This window comes from Jaculus jaculus, chromosome 9 (genome assembly GCF_020740685.1).
Source record: "Jaculus jaculus isolate mJacJac1 chromosome 9, mJacJac1.mat.Y.cur, whole genome shotgun sequence".
Lineage (NCBI taxonomy): Eukaryota > Metazoa > Chordata > Mammalia > Rodentia > Dipodidae > Jaculus > Jaculus jaculus.
In genome coordinates, this window is record NC_059110.1 from 83430837 (window position 1) to 83449446 (window position 18610).

Here is an 18610-nt window from a genome sequence, read left to right on the forward strand (position 1 = left end):
CCTCTTTCTCTCTGTCAAATAAAAAAAAAAGGAAGCAAGCAAGCAAGCAAACAAACAGAAAAGGCTCATGTAAAAGGAATTAACTCCCCTCACCCTGCCTCCCAGAAATACACACAGTGAAGAAGTGGAGAAAACACATTCCTGTGATAGTGGAGACAGGCATAGTCATGACCCCAGGAAAACTGCTCTCTGACCCCTAACCTTCCAGATGTGCCATAGCGATGACAGGGCACATCACCACCTGCCTGCAGCTGTCTCCAACAGGCGCCAGGCTCTGAAACACACACCTGGAAGACAAAACCACCTGCCCTGGTACTAGGTCAGGAAGGAGACACAGGCAGCTACCCAAGCAAGGACAACTCCTTCCAGTCATGCCCTGCCCCGGAGCGCTCTGCTCCTTGATTTCATCTTGGGGATCCTTTTGCTGATGTCAACAAGCCTACAGACTTGCCCCAGGCTGCCAGGTCTGAAGAGCCCTATGAGCAGGAGGCAGACTGTGTGCCCAAGACCAGCTGACCTGCATGTGATGAAGTTCTCAAGTGTGACCTCATGAGAGAACCCCCTCCCAAGCCCAGAGAAATCTATCTCCAAGCCCAAGACATATCATCACCAAGTAAGGAGAGAAGAAATGATATAGGGAAGAGTGGGAAAGGCTGGTGAATGGAAGGAAGGGTGGGAGAACACTGTGCCCATGTGTGAAGATGAACACAAGGCACTAGCAAGTACAGAGCCAGGAACCCAGCACACAGAGAGAGAGAGACACGGAATGCTGCTGAACTATGATGCTTAACATAGGTCAACCAAGCCGCACAACCATCCCGCAGACCCAGGGGAGGTCATAAATGCTTAACATAACCAGAGTTTGGGGGAATTGTTAAACAGGGATATATAACGGAAATAGTCAGCAAATAAAACCCTTACCTTGGCCTCAACATCTAGCTAAACCCCTTCCCAGAACTGTTAAGACTTTGGTTTTCCACCTGTGGTAGAAAACCATCAGAAGCCTAGATGTGGGTGGTGGATGGGAGATGGAGACCAGTAAAACTCAATTCCCCTCCCTGTTCCCCATCACGTGACAAAGCAAGGCCTGAGGATAAGGGGTAGGAGGGCCTTTGAGAGGCAGGAAAAGCGGCTTCATCCTGAGTGTCAGATCTGGACCAACAGCCAAAGAGCTGCGTGGCAAATGAATTGCAACCCACATGCAGCCCCCATAGGAAGGGATGCTGAGATCCGTTAGTCATGTCTGCCCTGCTGTGGGAGTGAAAGTGGGTGCATACTTGCTACTGCTGAGTTTGTCACTTCCAAGACAGCGAGCTTTGCACAGGCCTGGGTGACAGGGAGCAGATGGGGTTGCCAAGGAGGGAGAAAAGACCGGGAGAAATAAGAAATCTCAAAGAATACTTGCCACCATGCCCGGGCTTCCGGAGTCCTCCAAAGCACTGCGTGACAGCCCTCAGCTCTCCTCCCAGGTATCAATATTCCAGGAAACCCTTAGCAACAGGCCCTGACATCTGCTCTGTTACCATGATACGAGAAACAGGAGGACGGGAGTGAGATCAGGTGAGCCTCCACATCAGCACCTACCACCTGTCAGGCCGCGCTGGGAGGAAGAAAGATTGAGACAGGAAGCCTCCAGGGCCTGTCACAAACCCAAAAGGTCCACTCACTCAGAATTGTCTTGGAACGACCTGAGTGGTTTCGAGATGAAGTGTAAGCCCAGGGGAAGCCAGTGTCTGACAAATGTCCCCAGAACTCTGCCCTGTCCTCGTGCCTCCTGCCAGCCCTGCCTGCCTGGGTGACTCTCTTCTCTCCCTCCCAGCTCCAAGCCTCCCTCTTGCACACAGTGTAGCAGAGATCCTAACAAGCTTCGCGCCTTCAGGGGCTCATCCTTACCCCCGCCGGGTGTCATCAGAGAGCTTGCCTTACAGTCTCGACCAGACTGTGCTCAGAACCCTTCGGTGACTCCCCACGACCACAGGAGGAAAGCCAGCTGCACTCGAGGGTGGCCATGGCCTGGCCCAGAATACGCTTTGAATCTCATCTGCCACATCCCACCACAAAACTCAGGTTCCGGCCACTGGAACCTGTGCTCAGTCTTGTCCCACATCCTCTCACCTGGGCCACCTTTTCTTCCTGCCGTGTCCTTACCTATGCCAGCACCACTTGTTCTAGAAATTCTCTAGCTCTTCCCTATTTGAATCACATGTGAACTGGCCCTCCTCGCTCACTTTAGCAATTCACTCTGTGTTGCAAGCTGCCTGGATAAACACTCAACCAGAAGTAGCTTATGGGGGGAAAGGGTTTATTTCAGGCTTACAGATTCCAGGGGAAGCTTCATCATGGCAGAAGAAGCTGGCTCACTTCATGCATCCAGAGCACACAGACAACCTCCTGTACCAACAAACTCGAGCTGACTGAACATCTTAAGGCTAGACTCAAGAACCTCCCCCAGTGACACACCTCCTCCAACAAGGCTCTGCCTGCTGGAGACTAAGTAGGAAGCTTAATCAAAACTACCTGAGGACAGCCAGGTGTGGTGGCGCACACCTTTAATCCCAGCACTTGGGAGGCAGAGGTAGGTGGATCGCCGTGAGTTTGAGGCCACCCTGAGACTACACAGTGACTTCCAGGTCAGCCTGGACTAGTGTGATACCTCGAAAAACAAAACAAAACAAACTACCTGAGGAGGGCTGGAGAGATGGCTTAGCAGTTAAGGCACCTGCCTGCAAATCCAAAGGACCCAGCTTCAATTCTCCAGGACCCATGTAAGCCAGATGTCACAAAGTGGCACAAGTGTTCTGTTGTTCGTTTGCAGTGGCTGATGGCTCTGGCATGCCCATGTTCTCTCTTTCTCTGTCTGCCTGCCTCTTTCTCTCTAAATTAATAAAATACAGGGCTGGAGGGATGGCTCAGCGGTTGAGGCATTTGCCTACAAAGCCAAAGGACCCAGGTTCAATTCCCCAGGTCCCACGTTAGCCAGATGCACAAGGGGGCGCACGCGTCTGGAGTTCATTTGCAGTGGCTGGAAGCTCTGGCGCGCCCATTCTCTCTCTCTCCCTCTATCTGTCTTTCTCTCTGTGTCTGTTGCTCTCAAATAAATAAATAAATAAATAAATAAAATAAACTAACTACCTGAGGCTGTGGGGCCATTTACCTTCAACCCCCCCCCCACCCTGCCTATACTGTTGGGGCTCTCTGCCTCTATTATCCCTATACAGAGAACTCTGGGAGGGTGTCTCCGTGTCCCTGGCCTAGCACTGTGCCTGAAACATGGCAAGTGTGCGGTACACTCCAAAGAGCCATTCTCACCCTCGGGAGTACTGTATGAAGCAAGACCCAACAGTGATGCCACCTTCCCCCAGCCATACTTGGGCTCAGCTCTGACCACCCAGCAAGGTGCTTCACACCAACCAGAAATCCAGAAAGAACTCCAACCTCTTCAGGAGTGATCAGCAATGATACAACCAGACACAATGTCAGAATCAAGATTAAAAATGATAAATGAAGAAAAACCAAAAAAAAAAAAAAAAAGACAAATGAAGAGACTTGGGGAGATGGCCCAGCGGTTAAAGTGCTTGCTTGCAAAGCATGCTGGTCTGGGTTCAATTCTTCAGCACCCAAAAGGAGTTCATTTCTGAAGTTCATTTGCAGGGGCAAGTGGACCTGGCACAACCATATTCCCCCTCTGTCTCTTCACACACACACACACACACACACACACACACACGCACACAATTTTTTTTATGTGACGTGGAAAAGAGAATATAGCATGATGACATGCAAGAACTCCACTGTAGACACAGGGACACTCAACGCAAACCGCATGTGCTAAAGTGGAAGAGGTACAGCTAATGTGTACGTGTCCAAGTGTCATTTGAAGTTATATGTGAACTCCTGTTATTTTAGTAAAAACTTTGGAGAGGGTAGGGTTTCACTCTAGGTCAGGGTGGCCTGGAATTCACTCTATAGCCTAAGCCAACCTTGAACTCCTCCTACCTCAGCCTTTTGAGTTCTGGGATTAAAGGCATCAGCCACCATGTCTTGCTTTTCTTTTTTCTTTCAATGAAGCAAAGCTGAAGTTTATTTTTAAAAGTTTTTTGTTGTTGCTGTTTGGTGACAGTATCTCACTATGTAGCCCATGTCAGCCTCAAACTTATGTCACTCTTCCTGCCTCAGCCTCCTCAGTGTTGGGATGACAGGAGAAAGCCACTATACTCAACTTAAGAAAAGGCTGAATACAGATTTAAGCAGAGGTACCAAGAGATGGGACAGTAGTGTATGACCTAAAGTAAGTGCAGGCTTCTCAAGAGAGTTGTAAACTTGGCTCTCTGATCATTTTCACAAGAGGACTTAGTACAGTTAAACAAATAAGTGTGCCCTATCTGACTCCAGCTCTGATGCCTCCTCCTAGGTGGCCTCCTGGTATCTGGCAGCCATAGTGGGTGTTAGATGGGAGCTGGAGGCCCATTACTCTATGCCCCAGAGTACCACTAATCCGGGACGCCCCCTGGACCCATGCCTACTCAGTCACAGAGCTAACAGTCTACCACTGTCCTCAGCAGGGCAACGCGGGGATCTGAGGTCTCGCTACATCGCTCATCCAGCAGACGTTCATAGGGGCTGATACACAGCAACCCGTGCTGGCAGCTCGGCTGGTCCTGCTGTCCAGAGGCTAGGCGGAGTACTTTCCTTTTGTACTCTTCCAGGCCTCCCATGCATACACATAGGACATCTTCTTAGTTGTTACGGGCTTTAAGAAATGCTAGTGCTCACTCACTTGTTTTTGGTGTATTGTGTATGTGTGGTGTGGGTGTTTGTGTGCGTGCACGTTCCTGTCTGTGAACGCACAGGGAGGTCAGAGAGCAACTTCGGGGTGTCAGTCACACCGTCCACCTCCTTTTAAGCAGTGTCTCTTTTTCACTGCTGTGTTCATCAGGCTGGCTGGTCCACGAGCTCCGGGGAGATCCTCTTGTCTCTATCTCCCATCTTGGTTTCCGGGAGTATCAAAGCTCTTCACAACTTCTACCTTGTGTGTGGCATTTGGAAATCTGAACTCAGGCACTCCGGCTTGCATGGCAAACACTTTAGCCATTGCGCCATCTCCCCAGTGCCATGCTCTTTCTATTTATTTTTACCAGAGAGAGACAGACACAGGCCAAGAGGGCAAGTGAGAGAGAGAGAATTGTTGCGCCAGGGCCTCCAGCCACTGTAATCGAAATCCAGACGTGTGTGCCATCTTGTGCACATGTGTAAACTTGCACACTTGTGTCACATTGTGTGTCTGGCTTATGTGGGATCTGGAGAGTCTAACATTAACCTTAATGCACCTTAAACTAAGCCATATCTCCAGTTTTCTTATTTTTAATCCAGGAAAGTAAGTCCCCAGAGCTTTAAAAAATATTATATATCTGAAAACAGAGAGAGAGGGAGAGGGAGAAAGTATGGGCATGTGAGGGCCTTTTGCCACTGCAAATGAACTCCAGGTGCATGCACACCAGTTTGGACATCTAGCTCTATGTAGGTACTAGAGATTTGGACCCAGACTGTCAGGTTTTATAAGCAAGTGCCTTTAACCATTGAGTCATCTTTTCAGCCCCATTCACAATCAATGTTTTTTCTTCTTCTTTACAATTGATCTCTCTTCTTTTTTGATGTCATCATCTTTTGATGGAGGGTAGATTTGAGAGGGCAAAAATGGGGCTGGGGATGGGAATTATCATTGTTTATTGTCAATACTTAAGGAAGTTTTCAAAAAAAAAGGTTTTTTAAAAAGATAATTATATTTGGTGGGTTTTCTGTTGTTGTTTTTGAGGTAGGGTCCCATTCTAGCCCAGACTGATCTGGAACTCACTCTGTAGCCCCAGGCTGACATCAAACCCACAGAAATTCTCTTACCTCAGACTCCCAAGTGCTGGGATGAAAGGTGTGCTCTCAGAACTATTAATGGGCTAGGACATCACTCTAGTAAACTCCACAACTTTTTTGGTCTTTTTGTCTGACTTGAAACTGAACCTCCTCACACTAAAATGTGATGCAAAATACCCTCCTTCTTCCCCGTCTCCTTCATGCCACTGGTTCTGCCTACAAGTCCCCATAGGCATAGCTTCCCTTGTCATTTTTGAAAAGCCTGACACCAGGACGGTTAGAACAGCTGAAACATGGAACTCACAGGGTGGCCACACTGCTGAGGCAAGAAAGACCCTGTAAAGGAACAGAAGGGAAGCCATGCAGGCGAGCAGACTGACTTCCTGCCCAAGAAGAGCTCCGTCCCATCACACAGGCGAAAGCTGTGACCTAGGGGTGCAGCCGTGAAGTACTATACACTAGATGGTCAAGCAGTTCTAGAGCAAGACACACGTTCCAGAGCACACGCCCACAGACACACATCCCAGAGCACATACCCACAGACACACATCCCAGAGCACGCGCCCACAGACACAAGACCTACATAGTGAATTCCCCCTGGTCAGCCTGAGCTAGAGTGAGACCCTACCTAGAAACCTCCCCCCCCCAAAAAAAAAAGAACTTAAGGGCTGGAGAGATGGCTTAGCGGTTAAGCGCTTGTCTGTGAAGCCTAAGGACCGCGGTTCGAGGCTCGGTTCCCCAGGACCCACGTTAGCCAGATGCACAAGGGGGCGCACGCATCTGGAGTTCGTTTGCAGTGGCTGGAAGCCCTGGAGCGCCCATTCTCTCTCTCTATCTGTCTCTTTCTCTCTGTCTGTCGCTCTCAAATAAATAAATAAAATAAAACTTGATCCACACATTTCACCATGCACAACACTCAAATCCAAATGGATCAAAGACCTCAACATAAGACCAGAAACTCGAAAACTACTAGAAGAAAATTTAGGAAGTACTTTCCATGATATAGGAATGGAAAAAGACTTCCTGAATAAAACCCCAGTGGCTCAAGTTCTTAAACAGTCACTCAACCATTGGGATCATATGAAGCTGAAGAGTTTCTTTACAGATAAGCATATAATAAACAAAGCCAATAGAATACCCACAGAGTGGGAGAAAATATTTGCAGGTTATCCAACTGATAGAGGCCTTATCTCTAGAATTTACAAAGAACTCAAAAGTCTAAACAATAAGAAGACAAATACCCCACTCACAAAATGGGGCACAGAGTTAAACAGGCAATTCACAGAGGAAGAGATACAAATGGCAAACACACACCTAAGAAAATGTTCATCATCCCTAATCATCAGAGAAATGCAAATTAAAACAACTATGAGATTCCACCTTACCCCAATAAGGATAGCCAACATCAAAAGGTCAAATGAAAATAAATGCTGGCGAGGATGTGGAGAAGCAGGGACACTCATTCACTGTTGGTGGGAATGCAGAATGGTACAACCACTTTGGAAAGCAATATGGAGACTCCTGAAAAAGCTGACTATAGAAATACCAACAGACCCAGTTATACCATTACTGGGCATGTACCCTAAAACCTTCAAACCAAAAGCCAGAGAGATTTGCTCAACCATGTTTGTAGCAGCTCAATTCGTAATAGCTAAAAGCTGGAATCAACCCAGATGTCCATCATTAGAAGAATGGATAAAAAGATGTGGTATATCTACACAATGGAATTCTATACAGCAGTAAGAAAAAACGACATAAAGAAATTTGAGGAAAAATGGTTGAACCTGGAACAGATCATTCTCAGCGAACTTACCCAATCACAGAAAAAAAATCGACACATAGTCTCACTCATCTGCAACACCTAACCTGAATTTGCCCAAGATGCCTTACATACCCAGCAAGCACCTCATGGACTAGACAATAAGATGGATGGGTGGGCGGGGAGGGAATCAAAGGGTGGAAAATAGTAATCCGGACCCAAACGGCAATGGTACCATAAAATTCTACTTCCTAAAAGACAGACCAAATGACTGAACCTTCACTAGTCCCTTACAGGAAACACCTGAACCACAAGACACTGGAGAGGGTAGGATCAAGACTGACCTAAATCTCCTACATCTTCCCTCCCTCCCTCTCCCCCTCTCTCCTCTATCTCTCTCCTCTCTAACTCTTGTATATTAGTTATCTTTTTCCTCAATTTCTTAGTGGACACTGACCTGTAACCCCCACTTCCAGCTTGGGCCTACAATCCACAATGAGCTTTTGATCAGAGAAACCTACAAGGTTTCCCAAAACAATGACAGACTTCTGTCAGAGTAATTGATGACCCACCAAAGGCCAGTGGTAAGACCCTATTGCTGAAGACTCCATACGCAGCTGGCACGTAAAATGGAATGACATGGCTGGAAGCCAGGAGAGAGTCAGTCCCCAGACAGTCAGCGTGTCTAGTGCCAGAAGGTGCTACATAGGCGACTGGGGGAAGTGACCAAGATCTGTCCAAGCAACACATTGTTTAACCTAAGTAGCAACAATTAACTGGATGTGATACCCACACAAGTGCAATAGTGGTACACAGCCATGGTGAGGAATCAATTGCTCTTGATTTGGCTAACTGATCCACTCAGTGGTACTAGACCCTTAGCTGGAGCTGGGAAACAAGTCAGAACCATACCCAAACACAAGCCCACTCTACAATATCAAGCTACCATCAATCACGGGGTATAAGAGGGCCTACACCTATCAAACTGTCTATCAAAAAAGTAAGTGTTATCTCAATTTTCTGGGTGCTAACTTACTCTCCGTTGGAGAATCTGCTTCTCTTTTCCAGATAGATGCAGATCCTAAGAAGAGAGCTGCCCCAACATACCTCAGAAGGGGCCCAACTGAAACTAAGGACAACTGGCGAAATAAGCAAGGGTGATGTTTTCCTGTGAACTGGATACCAGCACAAAGGGGAAGGAGATCAATGCAGAGAAAAATCAACTCCTACCAAATCAGAGAGCCAGAGCCTCAGAGGCCCCCAACACCTCAGCACTGAAGCAGACCAAAAATGAACCCAACATGGCTCAGGGAAATCTTGCGGAAGAGGGGGCGGAAAGAATGTCAGAGTTACATGTTGGGTCATGATTTTCAGAGACATTTATCATACCAATAACTGGGGGCTAACTCCACAATGCACGACCCATTTTCAATAATAAGGAGGGTCTAATGGGAGGGGGTAGATCACAGATGAGCCTAAATAATGGTACCAAACTGCCTGTATTTACTGAAAAGAAAACTAATAAATTAAATTAAAAAAAAAATCATTTAAAAAAAAAGAACTTAAGAAAACAAACCTCTTATGTCATTGCTTCTCTTAGCGGCTCTTAACAAGAAATCTGTGCATTTGGATAGGAAATATGGATATATATATATATGTAATTTTATTTATTTGAGAAAGAGAGAGAGAGAGAGAATGGGCATGCCAGGGCCTTCAGGCACTGCAACACTGCAAACAAACTCCAGACACATGCACCAACTTGTACATCTGGCTTATGTGGGTCCTAGGGAATCAAACTGGGTCCTTTGACAGAGCAGGCAAGCGCCTTAACCTCTAAGCCATCTCTTCAGCCTGGAAATATATAAGGATTTTTATTAACCTGCAACTGCATGTTCTCTTTCCTTTAATGATATATAGGCAATGCATCACCATCATATGCATTGTCGGTGGCTAGGTCTTGAGGATAGGATGTTTTCCCACCACAGCACCCAGCCTCAGCTCTCTTCAGATGAGTACAAATGACGGAAGTTAGCAACAAAGTCACCTTCTTTTGCAGGTAGTTAGCTAGAGACACAGGCCCATAAAGCAAAAACATACATGGTGCCCTGCCCTGGCGGGACTAGAACTCCAGTCTCATTCAAGATGGTGATTCTCCTTCCTTAATGTTTCCTGGTTTTTCCTCCACTTCCCCATAGGCAGGTTCTTTCTGAGTCTGCACTCTCCTCCTGAGCCCATCAACCAATCAAGATTCTTCATATACATTTGAACTTGGCAATGAGGCTCATCCTAATTGGATGCTAGTTTATAAAAAGACTTGATCCAAGTTGCCACATGTATTTTCCCTCTCAGCTTGAGAGCTTCTCTGCTTCTACCCTTATTTCTACTCTCTTAAAATAAATCTTCATGGGCTGGTGAGATGGCTTAGCAGTTAAGGTACTTGCCTGAGAACTCATAGGACCCAAGTTCAACTCTCCAGGACCCACATAAGCCAGATGCACAAGGTGGTGGTGCATGTATCTGGAATTCATTTGCAGCAGCTGGAGGTCCTGGTGTGCCCATTCATTCTCTCTCTTTCAAATAATAAAAAGAAAATATTAAAACTAAAAAAAAAAAATAAATCTTGGGCTGGAGAGATGGCTTAGCAGTTAAGGCACTTGCCTGCAAAGCCAAAGGACCTAGGTTCAATTCCCCAGGACCCACATAAGCCAGATGCACAAGAGGTGCATGTGTCTGGAGTTTGTTTGCATTGGCTGGAGGCCCTGGTGCGCCCATTCTCTCTGTCTGTCTTCTTTCTATCTCTGGCTCTCTGCTTTCAAATACATAAATAAATTTAAACATTATTTTTAAAATCTTTCATAGTCTACTTCTCAATGTCTATGTTTATCAAATATTTGCTAATCATAAGATAAAAGAACTAGAGACTTGACAGCCACTGTCATGGGTTGCTCTAAGCCCTTCCGGTGTCCACAGAGTCATCGAGGGCTCTCCACCCCATAGCGTATGTCTCACTACTTTCATCCACAGTAGTAGTTATGAAGGTGGTTTCCTCCATGCAGCAACTATAGCACTGGCTTTCCAAGAACAATCCTGATCATAGTAAGATGATGTAACTGGTTTCCTTCAACATCTTGTCTGTGCATTTAAAGCCATTATTTTAGTTGGGTGTAATCCCAGCACTTGGGAGGTAGAGGCAAAAGGATCAAGAGTTCAAGGCCAACTTCTGCTACATGGTGAGTTCAAGAGCAGCCTGGGCTACACGAGATCCTATCTCAAAAACAAACAGGGCTGGAGAGATGGCTTAGCAGTTAAGGCACTTGCCAGCAAAGCCAAAGGACCCAGGTTCAATTACCCAGTACCCATGTAAAGCCAGATGCAAAAGGTGGCCCATGCATATGGAGTTTGTTGGCAGTGGCAAGAGGCCCTAGAGCACCCATTCTCTCTCCCTCCCTCCCTCTCTCTCTCAAATAAATATTTATAATAAACAAAAAAACAAACATATAAATAAAAACATTCTATCAGGCTGTCAAAATGGATCCATAACATTCATCAATAAGTCAATCAGAAAACGTAATGAGAGGAAGGGGGGTGATGGCTCAGTGGTTAAAAGGTGCTATCTTGCAAAGCCTGCTGCTCTGAGTTTCAATTCTTCAGTACCCACATAAAGCCACCTGCACTAGGAACACACGTATCTGAAGTCTGCAGCAGCAAGAGGCTCTGGCATGCCCATAATTACTCTCAATCTCCCTCAGAAATAAACAGTAAAGATAAAAAATGGAATCAGAACTTAGCTCAATAGTTATGGATATAACATCAGGTCATAAAGTAAGGAAGATTGCTCAGAAATCATTCAGGTCTTCCCAGGGGCTATAAGCTCCTAGTTTGCAATGTGCCATGAGAAACATTAATGCTATTTGCCTCAGTTTTTATTTGCTTATTTTAATTTAATTATTTTTTTTTGAGGTAGGGTCTTGCTCTAGCCCAGGCTGACCTGGAATTTACTATGTAGTCTCAGAGTGGCCTTGAACTCACAGCAACCCTCCTACCTCCACCTCCCAAGTGTTGGGATTAAAGGTATGTGCCTGGCCTTTTTTTAATTTTTTTGAGACAAGGTCTCATATCATTGCTCAGGTTGGGCTGGAACTCACTATATAGCCCAGACTTGCCAAGAACTCTCTAATTCCCCTGCCTCAACTTCCAAAATGCTGGAATTATAGACATGGGCCACAACATACCCCATTGCCTCTCAATGCAGAAATACAATTTACTTCCACTTCTGTGATTTATAAGGCCTGGAAAGTCCCAGCAACCCATTTTTGCAAAGGAATGCTGATATTAGCGTGTCCCTGGGGACCCAAAAAACCTCTCCGCAAAACAGAGAAGACTCTGAAAAGAAAACTTCCCACCTCTCCTTACTTGTCAAGTGAAGTCCTGATTCCTGGGTTTACTTGCAGAGCATTTCTCCAGGTCCCCAGACTAGCCTCCCTCCCTGCCACCTCCGCCAGGGGCCTTGACGCATACCAGCCCAGACACCAGCTCTCAGGTGCTTCTCAGCCCCTCCAGGCCCTCTCCATCCTTCTTCCTTCCGCTCAGGCTCCTGGCCCTGGCTGTTTGCTTAAAGCCAGCCACCAAGGCAACCCTCAGCTGACCCCGCCTTCTATCTGTGGACCAGCTGTCCCCTCTTGTTCCTGGAAACACAAACAGAAGGTTCTCTGTTCCAACTCCAAGGTTAAGTACCACACTGCCTCGGAGCCAGCTGGCCACTTTTTTTTTGCCCACTGTCTAGGACCCCAGATAAATAGGGGTCGTCATGAACAACTACAGGGCGGACTGTCCAGGCTCTCTATACAACAGCAAGGCCACTTGAAAGACAAGGAGACTACAGGGTTAAAACGACGAGGTGAGAACACTGGGGAAATAAAATAATGAGGCTTGCAGCTGGGTCAGAGATAACAGAGCCAATAAGAGGAAGAGCGGGATGCTGGGAGGGGCTGAAGGCCACAAAGCAAGTGTGCCCGTCCTGGCTGGCTCCCACGAAGCCTGTGTCGGAGGAGAACCACAGAGCACCCTCGCCCTTTCCCCTAGTCAACTTCTCCCCTTTATGGGTAGTTACACCTAGGCAGAGTCCAGCATCTAATGCAGCTCATAACAGACTGACTTGTGGGTAAGAATGGCTACTAAGAAAGCCTCTGTCTATCCCAAGAAGGAGGCCACCCTGGAGCGCCCCAGGGATAACCAAAAGTTGGAACAGTAGACCAAGACTTACAAGTCCATTACTAGAGGCCACCCAGCTGGGCCTGCTGTCCACTCTGGAGGGTCTACACACGTCTCACTCTTGCTTTTTCTTGCTGGAATAAGCCTTTCTTTGGTTACTGGCTCACTCTAGCTGGGTCCTGGCATGAATTCTTCGGAGACCACTGCTGTGGTTGAGACAGCAGGTCATCGGGGCGGAGGGACCTCCCCTGCCGTGACAGGGTCTAGCCCTAGAGCAGGACGTGGCAGAGAGATGATTAGAGGGAGAGGCGACAAAAGGAGCCGATGACACTCAGCCACGACTTTTCAAGACTTGTAAAAGGTACCCATAAACCTCAAAACATGTGTGCACATGCCCAGCCTGCCTCTGAGCTGCCAAGGCAAGAACAAATAGAAGCTGGCTTCATGAATGTAGCACTTGCCACAGGCTGACCAGCTACAACTCACCACAAGCCCACGCAGACGGGCATGACCCTTGTCCTCCTCCAGAGACGAAGAAACAAACCTTGAGCGCCACAGCCACATGCTCAGTGCCACACGGCTGCCACCTGTGACGTAATTTGACTTAACTGAGCTGGTCTGAGCCCTGCCATTTGCCCTCTCTCTCTTTCCTTCCAGGGTGGCCTGGCTGCAGTAGGAAGTACCTTTAAATATATATATATATATATATATATATATATATATATATATATATATAATTTATTTATTTGAGAAAGACAGACACAGAGAGAAAGACAGGTAGAGGGAGAGAGAGAGAATGGGCGCGCCAGGGCTTCCAGCCTCTGCAAACGAACTCCAGACGCGTGCGCCCCCTTGTGCATCTGGCTAACGTGGGACCTGGGGAACCGAGCCTCGAACCGGGGTCCTTAGGCTTCACAGGCAAGCGCTTAACCACTAAGCCATCTCTCCAGCCCGGAAGTACCTTTAAAAAGCAATAAACTCGGAGTATTATCAAGCATCCAGCACTTGGTGTGCCAGGGGTTCTCAGACACCGAGTCAGGCAGGAAGTGGCCAAATGGGAAGGCCAGCGAGGATTGGAAGGTGTCATGGGAAGGTGGGTGGGCACAGCTTGCAGAGCAGGCACCAGCTGGGAGAAGAGGTGCCAAGCTTGTGAGAAGGAAGCAGGGAGCTTTGCTACTTGCCCGGGCCCACAGAGAGGCACAAAAGGAGGGTGTGTCTGAGAACACTACAGTTCCCCAGACCTCGGTCACCCCAGGAGCCTCCCCCACTAGGCTTCGCAGGGTACCCTGCTGCTCAGTTTCAAATCAAGCCCAGCACCTTCCCTGTGAGGTCACAGCCACCCACAGATTCCACCCTTCCTTGTCAAATTTGCCTCCAAACAAGAACTGCTGGCCTCATCCCTCAGCCTGGGCCTCCCCCTCCTCCTCAGCCAATGCCTCAGCAACTGCCTCCTTCCTCAGCACCTCATTAACCTGTACAGCACCCCCATCCCCATGATGCCCAGTTTCTGGTGGTATGAATGTGTCTGACCAAAAAACTTCCTTAGGGCAGCACATGCCTCATGTCCAGGTTGTTACTGGCAACACAGTGCATAGGAACAGAAAGGAGAGTCCAGGATTAAACCCACACATCCATAATAATCAATTTTTAATAAGGGTTCCAAGACCATTCCACAGGGAAAGATTAGTCTTTGCAGCAAATGGAAAGCCATGGGCAAAAAAAGGTTACATCACACTATTTCCAAAAGGTAACTTGAAATACTTCATAGATCTAATGGATGAGCTAAGTCAATAGAACCCGTAGGAGAAAAATACGTGGATGAATTTTATGCCTTCTGATTTGGCAGTGATTTCTTTCTTACATGACACTAAAAACACAAAGAATACAAGAAAACAAAAAAGATAAACTTTATCACAATGAAAATCTGGGGCTGAAGAGATGGCTTAGCAGTTAAGGCACTTGCCCACAAAGCCTAATGACCCAGGTTCAATTCCCCAGTACCCACTTAAAACCAGATGCACAAGGTGGCCCCTGCAACTGGAGTTTGTTTGCAGTGGCTAGAGGCCCTGGCTCACTCATTCTCTCTATCTGCCTCCTCTCTCTTTTAAAGAATATGGAATGCTCCACAAATTCGCATGCTATCCTTGCACAGGGGCCATGCTAATCTTCTCTGTATCATTCCAATTTTAGTATATGTGCTGCTGAAGTGAGGAGACTTTTTTTTGAGGTAGGGTTTCACTCTATCTCAGGCTGATCTGCAATTAATCTCATGGTGATCTTAAACTCATGGCAATCCTCCTACCTCTGCCTCCCAAGTGCTGGGGTTAAAGGCATGTGCCACCACACCTGGCTTCTCTCTTTCAAATAAATAAATAAAATATTTTTTAAAAAATTAAAATCTGTAGCAAAGGGCATTATCAAGAAGGTGAAAGGAAACACATAGAATGGGAAAAAACACTTGCAAAACATCTGACAAGGGTTTAGTGTAGGATATATAAATGACTACAGTAATATAACTATATGAATACCTCTTACAATTCAACAGCAGAATGAAAAAGATATTCAATTTTAAAATGGGCAAACATGGGGCTGGAAAGATGGCTTAGTGGTCAAGGTGCTGTCTGTGAAGCCTGAGGACCCCACGTAAGCCACATGCACAAGGGGACACAAGCACGTGAGGCGGTACATGTGCACAAGGCAGTGCACAAGTCTGGAATTCCATTGCAGTGGCTGGAAGCCCTGGAACACCAATTCTCCACCGGCCCCATAAAAATAAAATTAAAGCCGGGTGTGGTGGCGCACGCCTTTAATCCCAGCACTTGGGAGGCAGAGGTAGGAGGATCGCTGTGAGTTCGAGGCCTCTCTGAGACTACATAGTGAATTCCAGGTCAGCCTGGGCTACAGCAAGACCCTACTTTGAAAAACCAAAAAACAAAAATTAAATTAAATTAAATAAATACAATGGGCAAAGAACCAGCATGGTGGCCCATGCCTTCAACCCAAGTACCTGGGAAGCTGAGGCAGGAGTTTGAGGCCAGCTGGAGCTACAGAGTGAAACCCTGTCTCAAAACAAACAAACCAACTAACAAGAACTTGAATAGCCATTTCAGCAAGGAAGATATGCAAATTGCCAAAAACAAACCTCACAAGAAGATGTTCAACACCATGAGCCATTAGGGTCAAATTAATAAAATATCATTTCATACCTGCTGGGATGGCTAACATCAAAGAAATGGAAAAAAATAAATGTTGGTGAACTTGTATACTCATGGGAATGTCAAAGAGTACATCCATTGTGGAAAATGATTTAGGAGATCCATAAATGGTAGATTTATCATATGACCCAATAATTCCACCCCTAGGTATATGCCCAGAAGAACAAAAAACAAGTGTACAAACAAAAGTTTCTATGTAAATGATTATAACAGTACTAATTGTAACAGACAAAAGATGAAAATAATGTAAACGCCTATGAACTGATGAATGTATTAAGAAGATATTGTTTGGGCTGGAGAGATGGCTTAGCGGTTAAGCACTTGCCTGTGAAGCCTAAGGACCCTGGTTCGAGGCTTGGTTACCAGGTCCCACATTAGCCAGATGCACAAGGGGGCGCATGCGTCTGGAGTTCGTTTGCAGAGGCTGGAAGCCCTGGCGCGCCCATTCTCTCTCTCTCCCTCTATCTGTCTTTCTCTCTGTGTCTGTCGCTCTCAAATAAATAAAAAATTAAAAAATTAAAAAAAAAAAGAAGATATTGTTTAACCATACAATGGAATGTTATTTGGGAATTTTAAAAAAATGCCAGGTGTGGTAGTGCATGTCTTTAATGCCAGCATTCAGGAGGCAGAGGTAAAAGGATTGCTGTTGAGTTCAAGACCAGCCTGAGACTACATAGTGAGTTATAGGTCAGCCTGAGCTAGAGTGAGGTCGTACCTCAAAAAAAAAAAAAAAAAAAAAAAAGGAAAAAAGGGCTGGAGAGATGGCTTAGCGGTTAAGACATTTGCCAGCAAAGCCTAAGGATCCATGTTCGACTCTCCAGATCCCACATACAACACACAAAGGTGGGACAAGTGCAAGGTTGCACAAGCCCACTAGGTGGCACAAGCATTTGGAGTTCAATTTCAGTGGCTGAGGCCCTGGCATGCCAATTCTCTGTGTGTGTGTGTGTGTGTGTGTGTGTGTGTGTGTGTGTGTGTGTGTGTGTATGTGTGTCTTGCTTTCTCTCTCTCTAAAAAAAAATGCTAAAACAAAACAGAAAGCATCATTTCATGTTACAACATAAATGAGCTTTGAAAATCTGTTACAGGGGCTGGAGAGATTGCTTAGTGGTTAGGCGCTTGCATGTGAAGCCCAAGGACCCTGGTTTAGGCTTGATTCCCCAGGACCCATGTTAGCCAGATGCACAAGGGGGTGCACGCATCTGGAGTTCGTTTGCAGTGGCTGGAAGCCCTGGCGCGCCCATTCTCTCTCTCCTTCCCTCTCTCCCTCTTTCTCTCTCTCCCTCTTTCTCTCTCTGTCTGATGCTCTTCAATAAATAAATAAAAATAATAAAAAAATTTAAAAAGAAAATATGTTACAAGTAGCCAGTCACATATTACATGCTTCTATTTACATGAAATGTCCAGGGTAGACGACCTGGTAGGAACAGAAGTAGATGAGTACTGCCCAAGGTCTGTCAGGGGTGGGCAGAGGATCAAGGGCTCTTTTTGGTGCTCATGAGAATACTACCACTCTATCTATGCTGATGCTACATGTATCTATAAATACACTAAAAAGCACTGGATTGTACACTTTATGTGAGGGTGAACAATATGTGAGCAGCATCTCAACAAAGCTGTTATAAAACCAAACATGGTACAAGGAAGAATGAATCCAGCAACCAAACAGGGTCACCAGGCAGTCTCTAGGGCACAAGGAGCTCATTACTTACATATTTTAAATGTCAACTCTCAATAGCCTGGGGACAGATTAACTGAAAATTAACCCTGACTTAAACAAAGACACAGATGCTGCATGTATGAAAATACTGGGGAGGAAGAAGGGAGAGTGGAAAGAGAAGGAGAGAAGGAGGGAGGGGAGGAAAGTATGGTCAAATGCTAAGAATTAGAATCTGAGTGAAAGGGTCATGTAAATTAGACATCAAGTCAAGCAGATGGGTGACTCTGGATGTTTGGAAGGACTCTTTATAGGCTAATGTTTAGACAGAGGCTTGGTTTTTTTAATTTTGTTTTTTAGAGGGAGAGAAAACAAGAATTGGAATGATATGAACAACTAAAACACATCACAGGACTGGAGAGATGGCTCAGTGGCTAAAACCTCTCACTGACAAAGCTGGATGGCCCGGGGTTCGATTCCCCAGTACCCACATGAAGCCACATGGACAAAGTACTGCATATATCTGGAGTTTATGTTTGCAGTGGCAGGAGGCTCTGGTGTGCCCTTTATCTCTCTCTCTCTCTCTCTCTCTCTCTCTCTCTCTCTCTCTTTCTCTCCCCCCCCCCACAAATAAATAAATAAATATTTTAAAAGAATATATCACAAAAGTATTGGATTATAATTTGTCAAATAAAACAAATAAATAGTCTTGATAATATGTAAAATAAATAGGAGAGGAGACTAGTTTAATAGAAAAGTCCCAACTATCAAATGCAGAAGGAATGAAGTACGTAGAAAAAAATCATCATTAAAATACCACAATAGGGGCTGGAGAGATGGCTTGGTGGTTAAGCGCTTGCCTATGAAGCCTAAGGATCCCGGTTTGAGGCTCGGTTCCCCAGG

At 46.1% G+C, this 18610-nt stretch overlaps 1 protein-coding gene and 1 non-coding gene across 7 annotated transcripts in view; both read right to left on the reverse strand.

Moving 5' to 3' along the window:
- Positions 1-18610, reverse strand: part of Rph3al (rabphilin 3A like (without C2 domains)) — a 192495-nt gene that overhangs the window by 111386 nt on the left and 62499 nt on the right. The window lies entirely within an intron of this gene.
- LOC123463764 lies at positions 14943-15051 on the reverse strand. The gene has a single exon (XR_006639149.1). It is a non-coding gene; the product is annotated as a U6 spliceosomal RNA (small nuclear RNA).